Below are 21,264 nucleotides of genomic sequence, written 5' to 3'. Positions count from 1 at the left end.
GAAACATTGGTCCCTGAGCTTTATTAAAATTGTCTGGGTTTTTTTTTCTTACTCAGTTAATGAAAGGAGAACAAGGAACTAGACATTTGAAGCAGAACAGTAGAAAGCAAAGAAATGTGAGTGCAGAGGAGAGACTAAAATCAAGCCTAAGGAACCAACTCAAAAAAATCAGTTTAAACATGTCACAAAACTTCTTCCAGTGCTAGAATTTTCCAGTGTTGGAAGTTCAAAATATTCTTGGAAAGCAGTCACTCTATCTGCAATCTTAGAAAAGTCTGATTCAATAATAATAAAATATATCTTTATAAAGCAGATAGGGTTTTATGCGATTGTTGAGATGATTGCAGGCATATGATGTTTTCAGATGAGTATGACATGAAGATTATGTCTAAATTAGCAGATTAAACAGTGCCAGAGCTTGGCCAAAATTTTGGCATGGACTAACCAGTGGGCTTCCTGGAATGGTTCTGGAATCAGCCCTGGATGGGGACCATCCTAGCCAGGGGTTGGCAGCTTGGACATAGCCAACCTGTTTTGAAGGCTGAGGAAGTTTAATAACGTAGATATGACCAGCCAGTGACAACTGGACAGAGGGTCAGAGAACCAGCATTGGCATTGTCTAATTTCCCAAAAACAGACACAGGCAAAGTGTCGCCCATAAATTCTTAACAGTTTCTGTATGGCTGTTACCACATTGCTTTCAAACAAGGATAAAATTGTGAGAAGTGGAAATGCGGATTGTTGCTCTACAAAACCACAGCAGAACTGCAATGCCCTGATTTTTGAGAGGAGGGCAAGCAAATCAGAAGCACTCAGACAGATGGCACAGTCAGATGGAATGAATTCCCGAGGGGGAGTGCAGCAGAGAGAAGAGGAGCAGTGAGCATGGTAAAAATACGGGAATAGCAGCTGCCATAGCTGTTTCTACAAAAAAAAGCAGGCTGAGCATATTGCCTCAGAAGCCTACCGTGTTCCCAAATCCAGAGGAAAGAACTAAGAAGACAGCTTTGCAGGGAGGTGTGGTGCCACGCAGGTGGGTGAGGTTGGTCTCTGCACTGTTGCTGCTATTAGAAAGGGATCAGAGATGACCACTTCCAAAGAGCACAGCGGGAAGGTCAGCTCAGGTGGACACTGGGACACAGAGAGAAGTCCAGCTCGCCCAGCAGGTGATGGTGAATGCCAAACAGAGGAATGACACAAATCTCAGACCACAGAGGCATGAACTGAGTTAATTCTGATTCCAAACAAGTCAGGAGAAGATCCAGATAAATTCTTAATTAAAGCACATTTACACTGGCAAAGTGTCAGTGACTGTAGATTATCTTCTGCCTTCCCAAAGACACTGTTTCCATCCCACGGCAAAGGTGATGGACAGTACCAATGAATGGCAAAGAGATCCTGACTGACAGGTGCCAAGGTTTTATGCAAGGGTTTGTCACCGTTCTGTTCCTTCCCAGTGTCCCTCCCCAGCAGCAAAAGCAATCATGCTGTCCACACCATTTTTTCCCACCATGGCACAGGCTCTGCCGAGGAAGTATTATTGAAACAGAAAACAAGAGCCTTCACCACGTTTTTTGTGCTGCAGTGCTGATGAAGAAGTAACTGCGGGAAGAGCATTGCTTAACCCTGTAACCCTGAGATGGAGGGGCTCTCTGGAAACAGCATGTGCATAAGTCAGCTGCAACAGGTGGCATGCGAGGAACTGGGACAGCATCAGCGTACGTGGGTTATTCTCAGAAGTTAGCTAGAAATCTCTACCAGGTATTCTCAGTGAAATACTTTTTTCAGCGGCTCTTAGCCTGGCATAAGTTTCACAAGGATGGAAAAAGTCAATTCGCTGCCACAAAGCAGTTCCCTGGCCAAATTTCAGTAGATCACTCTGGAACACGAAGACATTAAAGCTCTTCAGAAAGATGGTTATGAGATTGTTTTCACATGGGCAAACAACAATTTTCACTCACCTCATTCTTGGAAATGCTCAAAGCATTCTAGCTGAAACTTCCAAAAACAATCCAGACTCAGCCAGACATCCAGCCTGAACAACTGAGGTTTGGCAAAGCTGTAAACAACTGGGCTTCACACAAGACTAGATTTTTTAATGAAAAATGTCAGGCAAATTTAGATAGGGGTCGTATCAGCGTGCTCTGTAGTATGTCTTCTCTTCTATGTCCCAGCTTAACATCACATTTGTAAGTCAATTGGCATACCTGTCTTTCAGTTTAGCATTTAATATCTGCTTACGTTTACACTTCCCATTTTCATCTATTGCTAGCTCCCAGCTGATTAGCTATATTTCACTAACACGGTGACAAAACTTCAGACTAGTAGAAATCCTGCAAACACTTCTATTACCAGAGTTTCCTACTATTTTCTAGACCAGAGAAATCTGTGTCAGCCTCACAGAAGTATCTGGATGGAACATCTTGATTTGTCCCAGCTTTCTCATAACTTTAAGGAAGGATTCGCAAAGAAAATTTCAGAGAAAGCTACTGAAGCACTTAACTTAGATCAACCAGTTCCCTTGCTAGAATTTAACAGATGAGACTCAGAATGCATCTATGTTGACAAGACCGCTTACCAACAAATCCTCCCGTGTTCAAAAAGAAGCATTTTTAAAGATGCTAAAAATAAAACCAGACGTTTTACTAAATAAATTAATGTATTTTTGTTTGTAACCAAAATATCAGAAGTAGCATCTGTTCCAACTTGTACTGTTTTATTCTTAGTGGATTTCATGGCTTCTTAGAGAGTGCATGAAAAAAGGAGATGGTCATGATTGGTGAGCTGATACACACAAAGCCTTCCCAAAGATGCCCCGAGAAATTTCTAAATATTCCTTATAATGGTTTCAGCCAAGCTTGCTAAGCTTTTTTTCCTTTATTTGATCTGGAAATGAACTATTTTGGCAGCACTCTGAAAATATATAAAAATAACATAAAGTCTGCAATTTATGTTTTCCTGCTTGCAATGCTCTATGACAGCAGTTTTAAGGTGAACACTCTGCCAGACTTTTCTGTGATGTCCTTGGGAATTTTGACCTCTTAACTACAAGGCAGTTTTAATGCAAGCTGTTTAAGGCAGGCTTGTTTCCACAAAGAAAATGTTTTGATTTTAGGGGTCACACAGATTAAATGCTACTCCTCAGAGTTAAAATCCAGATGATTCCTCTAAACTGCATGACAGAACTGCAAAGTTTTGCCATCCTTGAGGTGCCTGTGGAAGGCGAGTTGTACCAAAGAAGACAAAATAAAACAAAATTAAAAGACAACAGTACCTAGGTATTTTTTAAACTGTCAAAGGCTATATAATCTAGTATCATCCCTGGACTCACAGAAAAGCTACGTTCATTGCTGTCTTCATAGTATAGTGACACCATATTATTTATTTGTACTGGTTGATATTTTTTTCAGTGATGTCTTGGTGCTTGCTTAGGTTCTCTCTATGGAGAGAAATGGGAGTATGAGGCTAATACCAATATTCGCCATCATTAAATGGGTTCCTGTGGCCTAAAGGAGGGCTGGGACACCCGCACACTATCTCTAAAGGCTCAAGGATGTGATTTTCTCACTTAGCCCCTGGTGTTACAGCTATGCATCCATCCTGCTGCCAAGGCTTTGCCCCTTGGGGATTCCCACCGTAGGGGGACTGGAAGCAGAATAGTCTGATTAGAGCCTGCAGCTGAAATTATGCTTAGCAATTTCTTCTAATAAACAACTCATCCTGCCTAAAACCATTGGCTTGAGTACTCTGTAGCAGATTTGGTTCAAATTCAGTATAAAGTTTCAGAGAAACAAAAAATGAAAATGGAACGTATGAACTGCAGAAACAGTTTCTTTTGCCATTTCTGATCTTTTTTTCCCCCACACTAACATCACAAGAAGTAAGAGTGTTGGGGTCGATGTAGCTTGAGAGTTAGCATGACTAGGCCGCTTAAGCAAAACAGTTAGCATAACTGAACAGGCCGCTGGAAAGGGCAGCTAAGAATAACAATTAAGAAAGTTCTGATAGTGCACAGGATGTGGGTTAGCAAAAACAAGATGTGTTCAAGGACGTGGAGGCGGTCTGTTGCTATTGGCGTTAGTGCATAGTTACCAATCATAAGAGAATATGGGGCACGTGAACAGTGCGTGATTTATGTCTGTAGCCTATCCGAATAAGCGTGATTGAGTGTATAGATATGAAAAATGTATATAACCATGCAAGTGGAGCAATAAACTGAACCGACTGTGCATTGCATCAATGTGTGAGAGTCGCTCCTGTCCCTGCACAGATGCTGAAACTCTGCATCAGAGGTACTATCAGAGTGAAGTAGAAAAATGATGAGAAAATTGTTTCTCTGCCCTCTTTTTCCATATGTCCCAATTCCGTCAAAGCCCAGTAGTGTTTTAAGTTCTTACTACACAAAAGGTAACTGTTGTTCAAATTGTCTGCATGATTCAAAATGGGTATCTGAATAAAAATTAATGAATTTTGGGTCACAGGGAATAAGAACAACTCCATGACGTTGCATGTATCTTGAACTGTCCTCAAGCGTCAGCTCTTGCTCCGGTGAATATTTAAATGTTTCACACAAAGTAGACATCTTTTTTTTTTTTTTTCTGCAGAGAGTAAAGCAGGCATCTCAGAATACCTTGTATTTAAAGTATTTTAGTGGGAGGTAGAAGATTGTGTTTTAATCCCTACATTGTAACAATAAAGTATTCTAACCTTTACCTTTCCTTCTGGCTTGTTTTGTGGTTTTTTTTCATGATTACAAACTTGCATTTCTCTTCCTGTTCTTTCAATTTTGCTAGAAAAACCCTGTAATAAAAATAGGATTTTGCAGTCTGGTAAAATATTTAATCCAAACAAAAACTAATGTGCCTCACTGCAAGTCCTGAGAAAACATAGCAAAGCATTTATTTGTTTTTATTTTTTAGATTGAGCCATCAATCAAACAAGGACAGATGTACGCACAGTCTTAATCATAATTAATTTTCCTGGGAAATCCTTTGAAGGACTAACTGAGCAATGCCTCCTTCCCACTTTTCTCTTTGGGTCTCTCTCTTATGTGCTGGCAGCTTCTGAAACCGATCCTCCACCTTCTGCTCCTCTCTTACGGTTTCAGAGGTTCAGGGGCAGAACTGGGAGCACTGTAATTGTTCTTGTTTTCTGTCTGGGAGGCAAAGAGTGCTGCATTTGTGGGTGGATCACCACAGTATTATTGAATGATTGGTTATTACATGAAAACTTTTATGAACCAAGAAATCAAAGCCTGTTTACTAGGAGATTATACATTAAAATGGATAAAATATTTTTTATATGGTCCACGGCAACAAATATAACTAAAACAAAGATATAATATGACAACTGATGCAAAATATCAATTGCATATTGTATAGATATAGATGCAATATTATTTTTATTCCCAGATTCAGGTGCGTATTTTCTCAGACCATGTAAGAGCAGATGAAGGGAAAGAAGAGGAGCTGTTGCTGTGCCATCAGCAACCGTTGGATGGCTGATGCACTCCCCCAACACATGACCTGACTGCAGCCCTATTTCTGCTGCTCCATTACAAGTGACTGGTATGAATAATTACATGGTTACAGAGTTGCACTGTGATGCAGGTAAAGCCACAGGGAAGGCAGCGTTTTCAGTCTAAGTAAGGGAGCCTTGAGATAGAGTTGATGTTGGGGTGAAGTGAAATGTTATCTGTCAGCTGTAGCTGTCAGCAAAAATATTAAAGAAAGAGCAGCTGCATCATGCCACAAGCAGGGGAGTGGAGCAGTCGTAGCTCCAAAATAGGTTTTAGAGTCAGACAGAGTTTTCTTTTCATGAATCCCAGTAATAGTCATGGACTGTTTATTTTCAAACCTGCTTTGAGCCAGTTGATAATGCTACTGCTTTTTAAATGTTTTAAACAAATGCTTGAGATGCAAGTAAAGAAGAGCTTTCCAGAATAGGACTTACTGAATAGTATGTTACTACTCCTATAAAATATAATTTTTCCTACTGATTATTTTCAGCTTCTGTAGCTTTAAATTTACCCTCCACATTTTAGCGTTTAATTGCTGATATAACAATAAAATTTATATGAAAATAAAAAATCATAACCATGTTTCTCAGCTGGAAGAAAAATTATTGGCTTATTATAGCTTCTGTTGCATTTATTCTTCCTTTTCAGGACATCTAATTAATATAATACTAAGGTATCCTGAAAATATTTATTAAAGAATAACTTCTTACAGTCTTTTTGGGCTGACATTAAAGAAAATAATAACCAGCAGTCTCTTCTGGATCTTGAATTCCAAGATAAATGTAATAAAGCTTGTGGCGGGGTGTTATTGTTTACTGCTTGGAAAAACTTATGCAATAGCAGAATACTGTTCTGATTTTTGAGCTGCTGCTCATGAAGTACAACCAGACAGGGTACATCGCCATGAGTCAGGAAATCTGGATGTTCCTGGGCAGAGGCCAAGGGAGCTTAGACAAATCAGAGATGTGATGTATATGTATCCTCTGGGGGAGATACACTGAGTTGTTTTCAAGCATCTCAAGCTGCCTGATTCAGGAAGCAACCAAATGACCCCCCTGAAACAAAGTTACTAGCTGTCTATTTCCCAGAGACCCTTGTTTTTACATCAGGAAAAAGAGAATGAAGTAGGCTGTCCAGGGGAGCTTAGAGATTAGATACTAAATTCAGCCTTCAGACAGTAGGTCCAAAATCCTGAGGGTTTAACTTTGTTCTTTCACTGTAAAAAAGAAAAAAAAAAAAACCACTAAAGTGAATAAAACAAAACACCTAAATTAGAAAAAAATAAACCCTGATATGTTACAATTTACCGTGAGACTTTAAACAAACCTTTTGAACTCAGTCTGTCAAAGAACGGTATGACTTTTGTGTAAGAGCATGGGTGCTGCCTTTGTACACATGGGGAGAAGCTCCATTCCCCACAGTGCTAAATCATTTGCTGAAATGCTGCTGTTTCAGTGCAGCACTATGGTACATACGCGTTTTTTGAGCCTTCAAAATGTTGTTACTGTGGGCCCCTATTTTTTGAATGAAATTAACTGGTTTCCTAAAGTTAGATGGGGTCACATAAAAGGGTGCCACTATTTCTTGTCCTTTCCATTCCCTTTTCTTGCAGCTTAACATAACTGGCCCATGAGACTTTCATTTTTCACTCTTCCCCTACCCTTTTTTGGTAGGTGTGTTTTCCTTGCCTTCGCACAAGCCTTCCCTGCATCGTGTCCCAAGGGAGGAGTGCAGCTTTCACTGCCTCTCCCAGCAGAGCAGAGCATGCAGAGCAGTTTGGTCCCCGCCCAGCTTGTGCTGGTACACTCAGGTAGGTGAGTGGCTGCTTGGACTTCCGCATTTCACACCTTTTACCAAGGGAAGCTCTCGCAATAAAGACCCGACTTCCTTTTCATGAAATCCAAGGAAGGGTCCCATTCTTTTCCCCCCCCGGAAAGGCTTTCAAGTAAAATAAGAAAGACTTTCCAGACCTCCTACTTTGACCTGGACTAGCTTTGGGCCCACCTTCACAGTTGCCACTGCCGTTACACCTTGGTAGGGCATGGTGTGGTAGACTTGAGCTGCCTTCAATGGTGTTTCAGCAGCTGTGGCTGCAAATCTCGGCCTGCGTATTCTGTGCCGTGGCACATACATGAGCGTGGGACTCTGCCCTGCTCTCGGATTCACTGTCCCTTCTGTCTACTGGTATTGCCAACCGTACACATTCACCATCTTGAGATATCATCTTCCAAAGTTGTGTTTCAGGAGATTTTAAAGCAATACGTCATGGCATCAAGGTCATCTAGAGCTCATACCCTTCAACTCTTGAAGTCATCAGGACCATTTTTTTCTAATTTTCTTTGTTTTAGTTAAAGCTAGGAGTCATGTAATGGCAACCTAATCCCTAGGACAAGACTTTATCAAAAATCTCAGTTGCCAAAAGAGTAATCTGAGCTGCTGCCATTGCTGTAGCAAAGCGGTCAGGACTGAAGACCTTGGCTACTTTCCAGGCCTACAGGAGACAGGCAGCACCACAGGACATTCCTGCTTGGCAGGCATTCTCTCTTCCCCCAGCCAGCACACGGGGTTCCTGCGGCCTCCCCCAGGCCCACAGTGGCTCCGGGGCTGCCCCACCACCAGTTAATTTGGGCAGTCACCACCTGCCCACCCCTTCCCTCAAAGGTCATTTTCCCTCAAGATTGTTTTTTCCCCAGCAGCCTCCTTCTTGTACCAGGCAGCTTGTCCTGAGCACTCCCAAAATAACAACAAGCCCATGAGCTAACGGCACCATCTTTGCCCTCAGGTACAACTGAACCTGAGATTATGTTTTTATTTTTCCTGAAACATCTTAGTATTGATACTACTTTGGTTTCTGTTTTGGTAGAGTTTTGTTCTTGCAGCTTCCTGGTCATATCGCTGCTCCTCCTCTTTCCTTTTTCTGCTGTGCTTTACCAGTATGGCTGATTTCTCACTACCCGCAACTCAGGGCACAGTTATGCTTCCCTCTGGGGAGGTCCTCTAAAAATACATATTCTTGTCATTCAGACTAATTCAACTTCTATTCCTACTTCTCCCAGCAGAATCTGCTTTCCGAAGAGGGCTATTTAAGTCTTCTTATTCAAAGTTGTTGACATGATGTTCAATACTGCAACATCTTAGGGTGTCAAAGTCACTGCTATATTTATTTTTGCAACATCCCAGGTGTTACTAAAAGTGTAGAAGTAAATAAGTTGCTGAGAGTCATACAAGGAGTCACTGACGTGAAAGCCAGCCATTTAACCAGCCTTCCTCTCCCCGGTATGATACTTAGCACCTCACATTTTAAGGTAACATTATTTGATTTGAAAGGGATAAACAACAAAATTCAAACACGGCATGAATATTTTGGAGAGGGAACTTGCATTTAGCAAAGTGTTTCTGATTAATAAGCAATCCATCGGATGTCCTGCCACTCTTACAGCCTATTCCTTGCAGTGTGATTTACTCTTTGTTTACACAACTAATGCTGGAGGTATCTAAATTAACCCTCCTTGCATGCAGTAATGCTTCACTCATTTTCAGATACTCACTGCTGTCTTGGAGGGATTTTTTGTGTTGACAGCAGTAGCCTGTAGAACTGTTCCCACTCTCCTTATTCCTTAACAAATGGTTACGAAATGGTGTGTTATGTTCAGGGTATTCACTGAACACTTAAGTAGATTATTCAGTTTATTTCTGATATTTTCCTGTGTTTGCTTTGTGCTACCTAAGCTAAGGAGAAACTCATTACACTGTCTATAGCTAACATCAGGTATTTTTCTAGCACTTCATTAGTTCATTAGTTGTCACTCCAATCTTCAAAAAGGGCAAGAAGAAGGACCCAGGGAACTACAGGCCGGTCAGTCTCACTTCCATCCTGGGAAAGCTGATGGAGCAGCTTATCCTGGAGGCCATCATCAAGCAAGTGGAGGAAAAGAAGGTTATCAGGAGTAGTCAGCATGGATTCACCAAGGGGAAATCATGCTTGACCAATCTGATAGCTTTCTACGATGACATGACTGGCTGGGTAGATGAAGGGAGAGCTGTGGATGTTGTCTACCTAGACTTCAGCAAGGCTTTTGACACGGTCTCCCATAACATCCTCCTAGGGAAGTTGAGGAAGTGTGGGCTGGATGAGTGGTCGGTGAAGTGAATTGAGAACTGGCTGAATGGCAGAACTCAGAGGGTTGTCGTCAGCGGCGCTGAGTCTAGTTGGAGGCCACTAACTAGCGGTGTCCCCCAAGGCTCAGTACTGGGCCCAGTCTTGTTTAACTTCTTCATCAACGACCTGGATGAAGAGTCAGAATGTACCCTCAGCAGGTTTGCTGATGACACCAAACTGGGAGGTGTGGTAGATACACCGGAAGGCTGTGCTGCCATTCAGCGTGACCTGGACAGGCTGGAGAGTTGGGTGCAGAGGAACCTGATGAGGTTCAACAAAGGCAAATGCAGGGTCCTGCACCTGGGGAGGAACAACCCCATGCATCAGTACAGGCTTGGGGCTGACCTGCTGGAGAGCAGCTCTGTGGAGAGGGACCTGGGTGTCCTGGTGGACGACAGGTTAACCATGAGCCAGCAGTGTGCCCTGGCTGCCAAGAAAGCTAATGGGATCCTGGGATGCATCAAGAAGAGTGTGGCCAGCAGGACGAGGCAGGTTCTCCTTCCCCTCTACACTGCCCTAGTGAGGCCTCATCTGGAGTACTCTGTCCAGTTCTGGGCTCCCCAGTTCAAGAAAGATGAAGAGCTACTGGAGAGAGTCCAGCGGAGGGCTACAAGGATGGTGAGTGGACTGGAACATCTCCCCTACAAGGAGAAGCTGAGGGAGCTGGGCTTGTTCAGCCTGAAGAAGAGAAGGCTGGGAGGGGACCTAATAAATGCTTATAAATATCTGAAGGGTGGGTGTCAGGAGGATGGGGCCAGACTCTTTTCAGTAGTGCCCAGCGACAGGACAAGGGGGAATGGGCACAAACTGAAGCACAGGAAGTTCCGTCTGAACATGAGGAAGAACTTCTTCCCTCTGAGGGTGACGGAGCACTGGAACAGGCTGCCCAGGGAGGTTGTGGAGTCTCCTTCTCTGGAGATATTCAAGACCCGCCTGCACAAGGTCCTGTGCAGCCTACTGTAGGTGACCCTGCTTCGGCATAAGGGTTGGACTAGATGACCCACAGAGGTCCCTTCCAACCCCTACTATTCTGTGATTCTGTGATTCTGTGATTCTCAGAGACCTGTGCTGATATAGGTTGTGTGGCTGGTAGTGATACTGAATAGGAGCTAGAGTCTAGTATCACTGAAGGGAATTTGTTTTCTTGAAGTCAGGCAGCTGTGTCACTGTCACAGAGAGGGCTCAGAACAGGTCTTCCTGGGCCCCCAAGTACCACAGCAATCCTATTGTATATTTCCATTTACAAATAGATCAAATTCTGTATCAAAGGTAGTTATATTGTACCCCCTCCATCTTTCTAACAAAAAGGTTTTCCAAAATAGTTTTGGGCTTAAGAACGTGTTCTCTGAAAGCAAGAAAATTAATTTAGTTATTTTTTTCTACAATCCATAAGCTACTTTTTAAACCACTGCCCAGATGGATTCCAGGCAGGGTAGTTAAAGATGCCGTTATCTGGTTAACCTGTGGTTTAGAGGCCCCTAGCTTTAAAACATGGCTTCCTGGCCTCCTGCTGAAGCACTTCTTGTCTGCCCTAGCCCGTTCTGGTGTCTTTCAAAGTATGATCCCTTCTTCCTAAATCTCACTTTCTCACTAACTTAACTCCCACTGGAGCATTTGGCAGCTTCATTATTAAAAAAGCTGCAAGGGTAATTTGTATGATCTCTATGTGTGTGTGCAAGTCCTATTAGCTCCTCAAGTCCGCCTCTGCAGCAAGTACCGAGTTTGGTCTAGACAAGTACAATGGGATCCAAAACCTCTGTACTCCATCAGCTGGGAGAACTCCTTAGCCTTTTTCCACTCATCACTACAAATGATGGCAAAATTTTCGTTACAGTAGCCAGTTTTAGGAACATTACTTGCCGATTCATCTAAAGAGAAGAAGAATACCTGTCTTCATTGGTTATTCTTAACAGTTACGAGAAATCCTGTATGGAAAGACTACCTGCCACATCCCTTTGAGCACCACAAGGCCACTACTTTGTCCTCGCTTCACGCTACAGTAATCACCATCAGGTAAATTTAGATATTTCCACAACCAAGGGCTTTTGTAAACCAAACGAGCCTAAGCTCTTCTCAGGTTAACCACAATTCCATCTAGGAAACCTGTTTGCCACATGTGCTTCATGCTACATTCCTGATTAGGGAACAATTGGAAAGAGATGTTCAGTAAGAAAAGTGAACTGAACAGTGAAAGCAGTATTCAGGTTTCCTTCCTCAAAAGCAGCATCTCTGTTTTTCTTCCTTATTTGCTTATTATTTACAATCTCAATGCTAGCCTTTCAGCTCACTGGACTACCTGGAAAGATAAAGATAGAATATACTTAACCTTTTTTTCAGAATTCTTTCGTAGAGAGGTGGCACCCTAATGGCATCCTAACTCTAAATGTTTGGCTTTCAAACAGAATGCGGCAGGGAGGAGGGGGAGAAGGGTGCGCATTCTAAAAGTTGGAGTAAACTAGGATAGAGAATTAAAAATCAAGATTTTTTTTTTTATTCTTATTTTGCTTATTTTAGGATATAACACATCAAACATAACTAAATCAAACAAAAAACCCTACAGATGTTGCCTATTTTACAATTTTGAAAGGGCCAAAGGTCTGTGATTTATGTTACTATCAACCATCCCTCCAGTCATCTTTTACACAGCATATGGATTTTGAAACATTGATTATGATCACTGGAAAAATATTCCTTAGCCAGTCATGTTCAAAACTTTGTAACACAAATAAGATGTGAGACCTTAGAATAATTACAAATTAAAAATACTCAAGGCAACTGAAAATAATCAAAGCCCCGAGCAATCTGATCAGATCCTGGAGATAGTCCTGCTTTGAGTAAGACTTGGATGACTTCTGTCAGATCCTTCCACCTAAATGCTCTTTCTGTAACTCCGTAAGTGGCAACTCTCTTCCAGAGGACATGCTACTGTGACCCTGCCTTGCACTATTTGCAACATGACACTTTTTGTGACTTGGATTCTAGCTTCTGGCTTCTGCCACTCAAAGAGGCAGTGGTTCCCACATCCAGCTGCCTCATAACACATGGTTCCTCTGGCACTCAGGAGCTCTGTTGCCACAACCATGTGTGTCCCTCCATGCAGAAGGGACATCTTGTTCTGCGCTACATTTGACATGCTTGAGGACATCTAGCATGGCATCGTTCTCTTCCTTCTGCCTCCTGCCCAGAGTCAAAAATTGGAATGCTTATTTATTTTTCTCTCTCAATTTTATCAGATTGAGGAACTGAAATCCTTATTTACTGGAATATAATTTGTATTTCTTTTTCTTACAGAAGTTCTTGTAGAAGAATAAAAGGAGGAGAAATAAGACACTATAGAAGAACCACTGTAACCTTTATGTTGAAAGTTAGATCCAAGAGGTTTTGTGATTACAGATGCTGAGACTAGTGAGATTTTGGGGATAAGTATGAATGACAGACACAGGAATTGAATAGCTTTAGCATGAGAAATATATGCCTATTTTTTCTTTTATTTTAGTCAGCCCAGAACCTAACTAGCCATGGTTAGCCACATGTGTTTTGCCACCCTTTCATTTATGTCCTTGCTTATGGCTTTTAAAGGGATATTTTTTCAATGATCTGGATTATTTATTTTAAAAGTAAGAATGTTCTTTGAGTCACATAACTAGATAGTGTGAGATTTTATGAATATCCTATCTACTACATTCACAAATTTGAACTTGAGGATAAATTGTATATGTTTTTCTGTAGTGTATATTTGTTGTCACAGTAACTGCAGTTTTCCCAACAAATGGAAATTGCATCGTTTCCTTAGCATTCAGGTTACTGCACTGAAATAGCACCATGAACTCACCACCACTTCTCCCTTCCTGTTGTCAAGCTAGATCTCATTTAGTTACAGGAACAGGCACTAAAACAGGTTAGTTTAGATATGTGTGCATTAGAAAACTGAAGCAAGTCTGCTTAGCCCCATTACATCCTATGACTCATGCATGTGTGGGAAAGACCTTATTTTCAGAGATCTCTTAGACAAACAAGGCAAGTTGGCAGCAATTTGATTACACTGATGTTAGCAGTCTCCTGCTTTCTGTTGCGTTCATTTGCTTTATATTTTCTGAAAAATGCAAGCGGTCTGATAAACTCTAATTAAAATTTTTGTACCAAGGACACACAAGCTTTCATTTCAATTACTGTTGTTTTAGTAGGAGCAGCCTTAAAACCAGTTTCTTAAAAAATCCTTTTCTGCTATTACAATAGAATCCACTTTTTCTCAGGTTTTTTTTTAAAGGTTGTTGGTGAAGTTCTTGCTCTTGTAGCTCTTGCTATTCACAGCCATAACACACTAGTTAGTTAGATACCTCCCCCCACCCAAACCTACAGGTCTCTAAATACTGTGGACTTTAGATAGAAAATGCATTTAGCTTCCAAAACATTACTTTTACATATGCACTAGAACAAACTTTTGAACAGTGTAAATCACAAAACATCGTACTCTTTGACACCATTTCCCCAAAAAGGAAAAGCAAAGAAAGCAACCCTTACTGTATTAAAGAGCTCTTAAAGTATGTAAACCAAACTCAAAAAGTTTATTGCAAATTCATCAAGGTTTTTGCTCTTGTTCTGAAACCCCACCGGTTTATATCCAAGTCTGGTGACATTGTAGATAATTAAGATTTTAATTGCCTTTTTATCAGCTTTGAAATGAAACTCATTCGGAAAATGTACAGCAGTCTTTTAGATTCACACACCCCTTTGCTTGTGTCAGCTAACAGCAACTAGATAGGTTGCCCATTTAAGGGAAAAAGTACAAGCTCCAGCCTATTTCCCCGTACTTCGGATGTGTTTGTCCCACTCCTTCAGCAATGCATTCTGTAATGCCAAAAAGCATTTCTTTTCTTACAAAAGGCACGCACACATGCACATACTCTGATTAAGTTTCAGCTCTCATAGAGCAGCAAAATTAAGGAACTGGATGTTGGAATTCTTAATTTTCTCCTCAGTTCTACAATACCACATATAGCGATTTTCTGTTAACTGGGGGGGGGGGGGGGGGGGGGGGGGGAGCAATGCCATTTCATTGCCTCAGAACACTGCTCTCTAAATAGCTGAGGATAAATCATGTATTTTAGCAGCTGTGTACCTACAGAAGAATTATTTCCAAATAAAATGCAATTGCACTTTTAGAATATATGCTTTTAATAGTAGGAATTGTCTTTTCTCTGTATTTACAAAGTGTGAAAACTATTTTGGAGGCGACCACAATCTATGAAATCTTACATATCATCTTTAGAGTTAGCATTTGCATGCCTTACTTGTGGAAAAGATTTAGAGATATAGTCCAGTCAAAGCAGAAAGAGAATGACAAGGCAAAGCCATCTTGAACTAAAAAAGGAAAAGAAAAAAAAAAAGCTGTCCCAACTTTTTGTTTTCATTCATATTAGTACTTATTTTGCTATGATGGTAAGAATAAAAATTAATACAGAAAGTGCAGATTATCTGCAGGAGCTGGGGGAGTAGGTAAAAAGACTCAAAATAAAAAGAAAAACCTATTCAAGCATCCAGAAGGGCACAATTTTCACAAATACATTAGGCGTCACACAATCTTCGACATGGTTAAAGACTCACAGTGTCTCTCCTGAACAGGAAATAGGTACAACTGTTCCTCTCCTTTGGTCACCAGCACCTCAAAGAATAACTACAGAACTGTGTTATAAATATTTTTCTAGTGTCACTAACTTGACACAAATACTAGTTGCTAAATAAGAAAAAGAAAGGTTAGGAAATCTTTATTCTTTACTAAAGAATTGTTTCCTCAGTTATCCAATATTTTCAAATACAAGAAAAAAATGTATTCCCCAAATAATTCCCACTATGCTGTATAAAATTAGGAAACAACTTTCAGTAGAAAACACTGAAAGAAATGAAGAGAGAAATAGCTAAAAATTAAAAGCACCAGAATAAGGTGATGAAGCTGAAAAGTATAGGTGTTTGTGCTGCTTGTAAAGAAATATTTAATGTTCTCTATACAACATATTATCATTATTTTATCACATAGACTATTTAATCTTTCTAGCTTTCAGTTCTTATCTTAGGTTTTATATAGCAGATCTTGTTGGTGAAATAGGAAGTAAGAATAGATGGAGTTCCTTCTCCTTTGCCTTGTTGTTTCATTTGGCTTCTTCACAAATATGACAACTCTATTTCTCCCAATGGCATTTTAGACATGTAGAAGGACTGCCCTCAGATTCAGTTTATATATTAAAATCGTATGGCAAACTGCAACAACAGACCTTGAGAAAGGAAGGGGAGAAACAGGAAATTAGAGAAAAAGTAAAATGTCTCTTAGGAAAAAATTATTTGGACAGGAATACAGATGATCCATTTTGTTAAATGCTCTTGAGGGGACTGGAAATTTATCTGTTAATTATTGAACGCTAAGACCTGGTCTTACTAAACTCCAAGGAAATCTCACTCTACATTCAGTGTCAGAAACCTGGCCTCTGACTCAGCACAGCTCTGAGGCATATTCTTAATTTATCCCTGGGGCATATCAACTAAATCAGATGAGATTACCATAAGTCTTCAATTAAACGTGTGGAATTTGTGCCAATAGAAAGATCCTGTATCAGGAAGAGTTTTGCTGATACACCTGTATCAGTAAAAAGCTTTCAGTATGGAAATGGCTACACCGGTGAAATCGTGAGCCAAAGGAACAGGAGGGCATACTAGCAAAAGTAGAGATTTCCCAATATACTTGGTGCTTACTCCACAATCTGCTTCCAGGAAGCAAAACAACATCTTCAGGAGTCCTACCTTGGTGAACACAGCTCTGTTACTAGACAAGCTTAGTCTTTCCATGACATTAGTGTCAGGTGCTACACTAAGAGGCACTATAGAAAACTTGTATGTCATTAGGTCAATTTCAAGCTTACTAAAGCCGGTAGAGTAGAGGATGGACCAGTTAACACCAGAGTCGAAGGTTCACAGTCTACCAGATATGAGTGGGAGGAGTATGGGAAAGTCAGGGCAGATGTAGGCTGCGACAGAACAGTGCTGAGCTTTGAAGATGAATTTCAAGTCTTTGAATTTGGTGTTAAAAAGAACTCTTCTATAAAGAGATTGAAAGACTGAGGTGATGACAAAACAGTCCGTTAAGATGATGACTTTAGCTGTGGCTAGATTGGCTAAAAGAGGCCATAAATTATAATATTGCTGTAATGAAGGTGAAAGAATGAGCCACAAGCAGAGTCTGGAAGTGGATTCAGATTGGGAGGAATACACAGTCTTAAGCACCATGAAAGGCACCATTCATTCCACAGTTATGGCAATATAAACAAAATCAAAATAATACATAATGGGAAAAATAAATTGGTATGCTATGTCTACTTGTCTTCCAAGAAAATCTCTACAATGGAGTATATCACCAAAACCTAAATTACTTTTTGATTTGATATAAAATTGAGCTTGGTTTCACTGTAGTCATTAGTAGAATTGGCTATTCTTCAAATATGAAACCATCTGTTGAATAGCCACATTACATATTCCACAGATTTGATTGGAAAACCCTAGAGCCTCTTTGTGGACACCTGTTGAGAAAAGTAATTTTAGCTGCCTCCTCCATTTTGAATTGGAAAGGAAGACAGATGTATTTAAAACCACAGCTCCATGTGTTAGAGTTGGAAGTTGCTATCAGACCATTCAAAAGTCACTTCATTTGATAGTTACGAGGCTAATAAATTTGCCTTTTGCTTTCAAAAATTTTGCTAAAAGTAAATTGTGCAAGAAAAGTAAAATTGTAAAACCATACATTATGCTGAGCAACAACTAAAACCTCAAAGGAGTCAGTAATTAGCACAGCACTTTCCCAGATTTTGTCATCCCTATATATTCAGAAGTTCAAATTTTCCATTTCTCCACGTATCTTATTTGCCATTTAACTCAGTCAAAATAAGAAGCAGTAATTTTCACTCTAATGTCAAGATGACAAAAATTGTACAAATCATATTGTCTCAGTTTTAGTTCTGACTGTACAGCTTTCTTACAAAAAAAAAAAAATCACTTTCTCAGGATATGTCTATATTAAAAAGTAATACCAAAGTTTCCTTTTGAGATTTAGATTTGGGATACCATAGTGCTGCAGTAATTCCACAGTAATGATTATCACATTAAATCCTGGCCACCAAAAAGTATTCCTTTTTAGTGCTTAAGTAGCATGCCCCTTGCTATGAAATAAAATGTAAACTATATTATTTTTGCTTCTAAGAATTTTCCTCCATCCTAATACTTCATTTCTTGTATTGTTTCACAGGCGGTTACATTCTCAGCCACCAAGTCAAAGTTGCTTCAGAGCATTTTAATTTCATCCAATATGTAAGCATGTCACTGCTAAGATGTGGTATTGATGTCATTTATATAGTATGTGGGGATGAAACTAGAAATATTTCACTAAAGTTTCTCATCTTCCTGAGGCAGTCCCAGAGTCCACAGACTAAGCATCAAACACCACAGACAGTCAGCATAGACTCAGTCAGTCCATTCCTTCTTTAGGAGAAATATTTTTCATCTGAGACAATTCTACATAAATCTGTGAACAGGGTTTTTGCACAGGTTAAGTGCATTCTTTAAATCTTTGCCTTCATAACGGAATTCATATTGCATATGAATTCATAAGCAGTACATCTTTAAAAAATTCATGCATATTAGATTTCTTTTGTTTGGAGAAAATGACTATAGAAGACAGGGTGGGGGGATTCATTCTTCAATTAACCAAACAGCTTTTGTCAGTTTAGACAAAGCAAGTCATACTAAGCAATTCCTCCTTTAAATTAAATGACCGTTATGGGACCATAGGATATACACTTCCAACAGGCTTCCATTCTGCTGTCCGGATAAAGCATCTAAGAACCAGTTTCTCATTTATTATGCTAATAGTAACAAACACTTTAACAATAATGACCCAGCTGAGGCACACTTGTGCAAAATAAACATAAGGTCAGTCTTAGGACGGTTGCATATACAGCTAATCAATTGAGTAGAGATTAATATTCGTTCTATATAAACAAGTACAAGAGGAAGAACCAAGAGCTGTTGTCACAAAGGTAGTACTTAAGGCACCAGGTGTGCCTGTGTGCTAAAAGTTAGTAAAGAAACAAAAAGTACAAATGCGCTGGCTCACAAATTATTCAGTTAATTCAGTTACTGAATGGCTATTTCCTCTTACTTATCACACAGGCTGTCACTTTTTAATAGCCTCTAGACTTTCACTAGTAAGGGATGGTATGTATTCTATTCTTTAATTTTGGTTCATCTCTCAGCATGTAAGCAGATATAAGCAAGACGCATGTCAAAATCGTTACACAGTTTTTCGTATTATTACTAGCTAATTGATTATGCTTGTTCTAAGAATTGCAGAAGTTATTTGAGCAATGTTTTTCTGTGATGAAAATGTAAAAAAAAATCTAAAACTTTTATCCCAGCTTTCATCTATTTCATGCAGAAGATTGTTCATAGAAGGAAACAAGCAACAGTCACTAGAAAAGAAAATCACTTGTTTTTAAAAGAATGCATTGGAGTGGTTAGCTCAGTCTTACCTGTCAGCAACACGAACCTAGGAATATATCCTTTACACCGCAAGATCACAGTAGCTCGTCCCACAGCACTACCACAGTAGTGGACTGATCCAGTCCAGGAGAACACAAAGAGAGAAACTTTTCCCACTTTTCTAGGTCTACCAGCAGCTGAAGTAATGAAGGAAACAGGGTAGAGACCAGAAGACCGGAGCTGCTTCTCACAGAAATCCCAGGCAGGAGAAGTAGGAGGTATACTCTGTCTGTGTCTCACCCAGACTTTTGTTTAAAAGTTTTTTCAACTGTTGCTAGGTGGTGTTAGGCTTTGGCAGTTTAGTTCTCAGATTGTATTTCCCCTCTTCTGGTCTCTTCACACAGTGTTACAGCAATGACTTTGTTGAGCTCAGCTCGCTTGTGCTATATTTAACCAGTGTTCTCAGCAAGTCAAGCCTGTCAACAGCTGAGAAGTTTGGAGCAGGCTTTGCTGAGTTCCTCAGCTGCTGAATTATCAGTGGATGTAGCACTGCACAGCCCAGCTACTACATTCACTGAAAGATTGTGGAGAAACTGTCAAATCCTTTTAAGGCCTTCCAGTGACTTCACAGGAGTAATTACTATTTAAAGCACTAAGTACAAGATGTGTATTTAGGCATATATTTTAGACTGCAAGAGAAAGAATACTTGTGTTCACAGCAGATGAGTTCAATTATTTATACAGTGAGGATTTTCCTAAGACAAGTAGGAAGTTTATAATTTGAAAGGTATGCACTTCACTTGAGGAAAAATTACACATGGAGAGAACTTTTTGCAGCATAATTTTTTACAGAGTTTAAATATATTAAGATGACACAGAGAAATTAATGAAAGGCTTAGGCTGGAAAGTTTTCAGTGTGATATTTGTTCCAGAGACAACCTTTTTCTCCCAGACCAAGAGCTTCTTACAGTAATTCATGCTCTATATCTAACTCTCAGTGAAGAAGAAAACAAAAGCCACACAAACCCCATTATGCTCGATACGAGTATTAGGAACGCATCACTCCAGGGCTGTATACGTTTTGATGTATCCACACTTGCTTCTGGATCTAATTACCCTTCCTAATTCTAAGCCGTAAGTCTCTTAATCAACAGACCAGCAGCAACATTGGGCAGCTTTTCAGCCCAAAAACCACCCTGATATGAAGATTTTCCAAAGATATTGCAGATATCGGACTCCAGAGCAAAGTTCTACCACTCATAGCACAGCAGCCCCTGTAAATGTCTCTGGAAGAAAAATCCCTTACCCCAAGAACTCTGTTCTCACCTGAGCTGTGTTTCAGAGTGCGGAATGCAGCATAAGCCTGCTCTGGAAAGCTTTTCCCTACTGACAATTTACCATATACATCTAAGGTTAGATGAAGAGGAAGGAAAGAAAGAAGAAAAGGAAGAAAAAAGTAGAAAGATGCTAAAAAGTTTGCTTGTTGATATTTATGCATGGAGACACCCTAGCCTTTCAGAGCAAAAGACGATACAAGCGAATCATAACAATACCCTTCAGTGATGCTGGGTCACTGTGCAAATAGTAGGACGGGTAGTGAAAAGGTGTCCTGCTCTTTGTGGCATATTCAACATGCAGGAACCTAATTGGCCACAACTATATGAGGTACCGGGGCTGAGTACAAGCCTTATGGGAAGCAGCTGTAGGATTAGCTGTAGTCTGGTGCTCTAATGCTGTCTCTGGAGTGACTTCTGCTTGATTGGTGTTATTGTCCAAACAAGCAAGAAACAATTAAAAAACACTTTCATTCTCAAGGAGCTTATAAGGAGAAAATGAAGTAAATATAAGGTATTATGTCAAGTAACTGATATTTGTCATTGATGATACATTTATAAACACCCCAAACACTTCCATCATGTCAAATACATTTTATTTTGGGCACCAAGTCATAATCACTAATTTCATGTTGTCCATTTCAATATTTGACTTGGACAGAATAGTGAGAATATATAAAAAGAGAAACACCTCTATTTTACAGAAACAGCTATTTGGAAGATCACTGCAGAGA

General features: G+C 40.1%; 1 protein-coding gene across 5 annotated transcripts in view; it reads right to left on the bottom strand.

The window, feature by feature from the left end:
• FILIP1 (filamin A interacting protein 1) overlaps positions 1 to 19,619 on the bottom strand; it is a 116,906-nt gene extending 97,287 nt beyond the window's left edge. For 3 of the 5 annotated variants that reach the window (XM_075414492.1, XM_075414491.1, XM_009940025.2), the window contains exon 1: positions 19,247 to 19,618. The gene's annotated coding sequence lies outside the window, so the exon portion shown is untranslated. Of the gene's footprint in view, positions 1 to 19,246 lie in introns of all 5 variants that reach the window. The other 2 variants (XM_075414489.1, XM_075414490.1) reach the window with 1 other exon arrangement.
• Between the last annotated feature and the right edge of the window lie 1,645 nt (positions 19,620 to 21,264).

Source organism: Opisthocomus hoazin, chromosome 2, assembly GCF_030867145.1.
Source record: "Opisthocomus hoazin isolate bOpiHoa1 chromosome 2, bOpiHoa1.hap1, whole genome shotgun sequence".
Lineage (NCBI taxonomy): Eukaryota > Metazoa > Chordata > Aves > Opisthocomiformes > Opisthocomidae > Opisthocomus > Opisthocomus hoazin.
The sequence above is the reverse complement of the archived record's forward strand: the minus strand, read 5'-3'. Positions and strand labels throughout refer to the sequence as shown.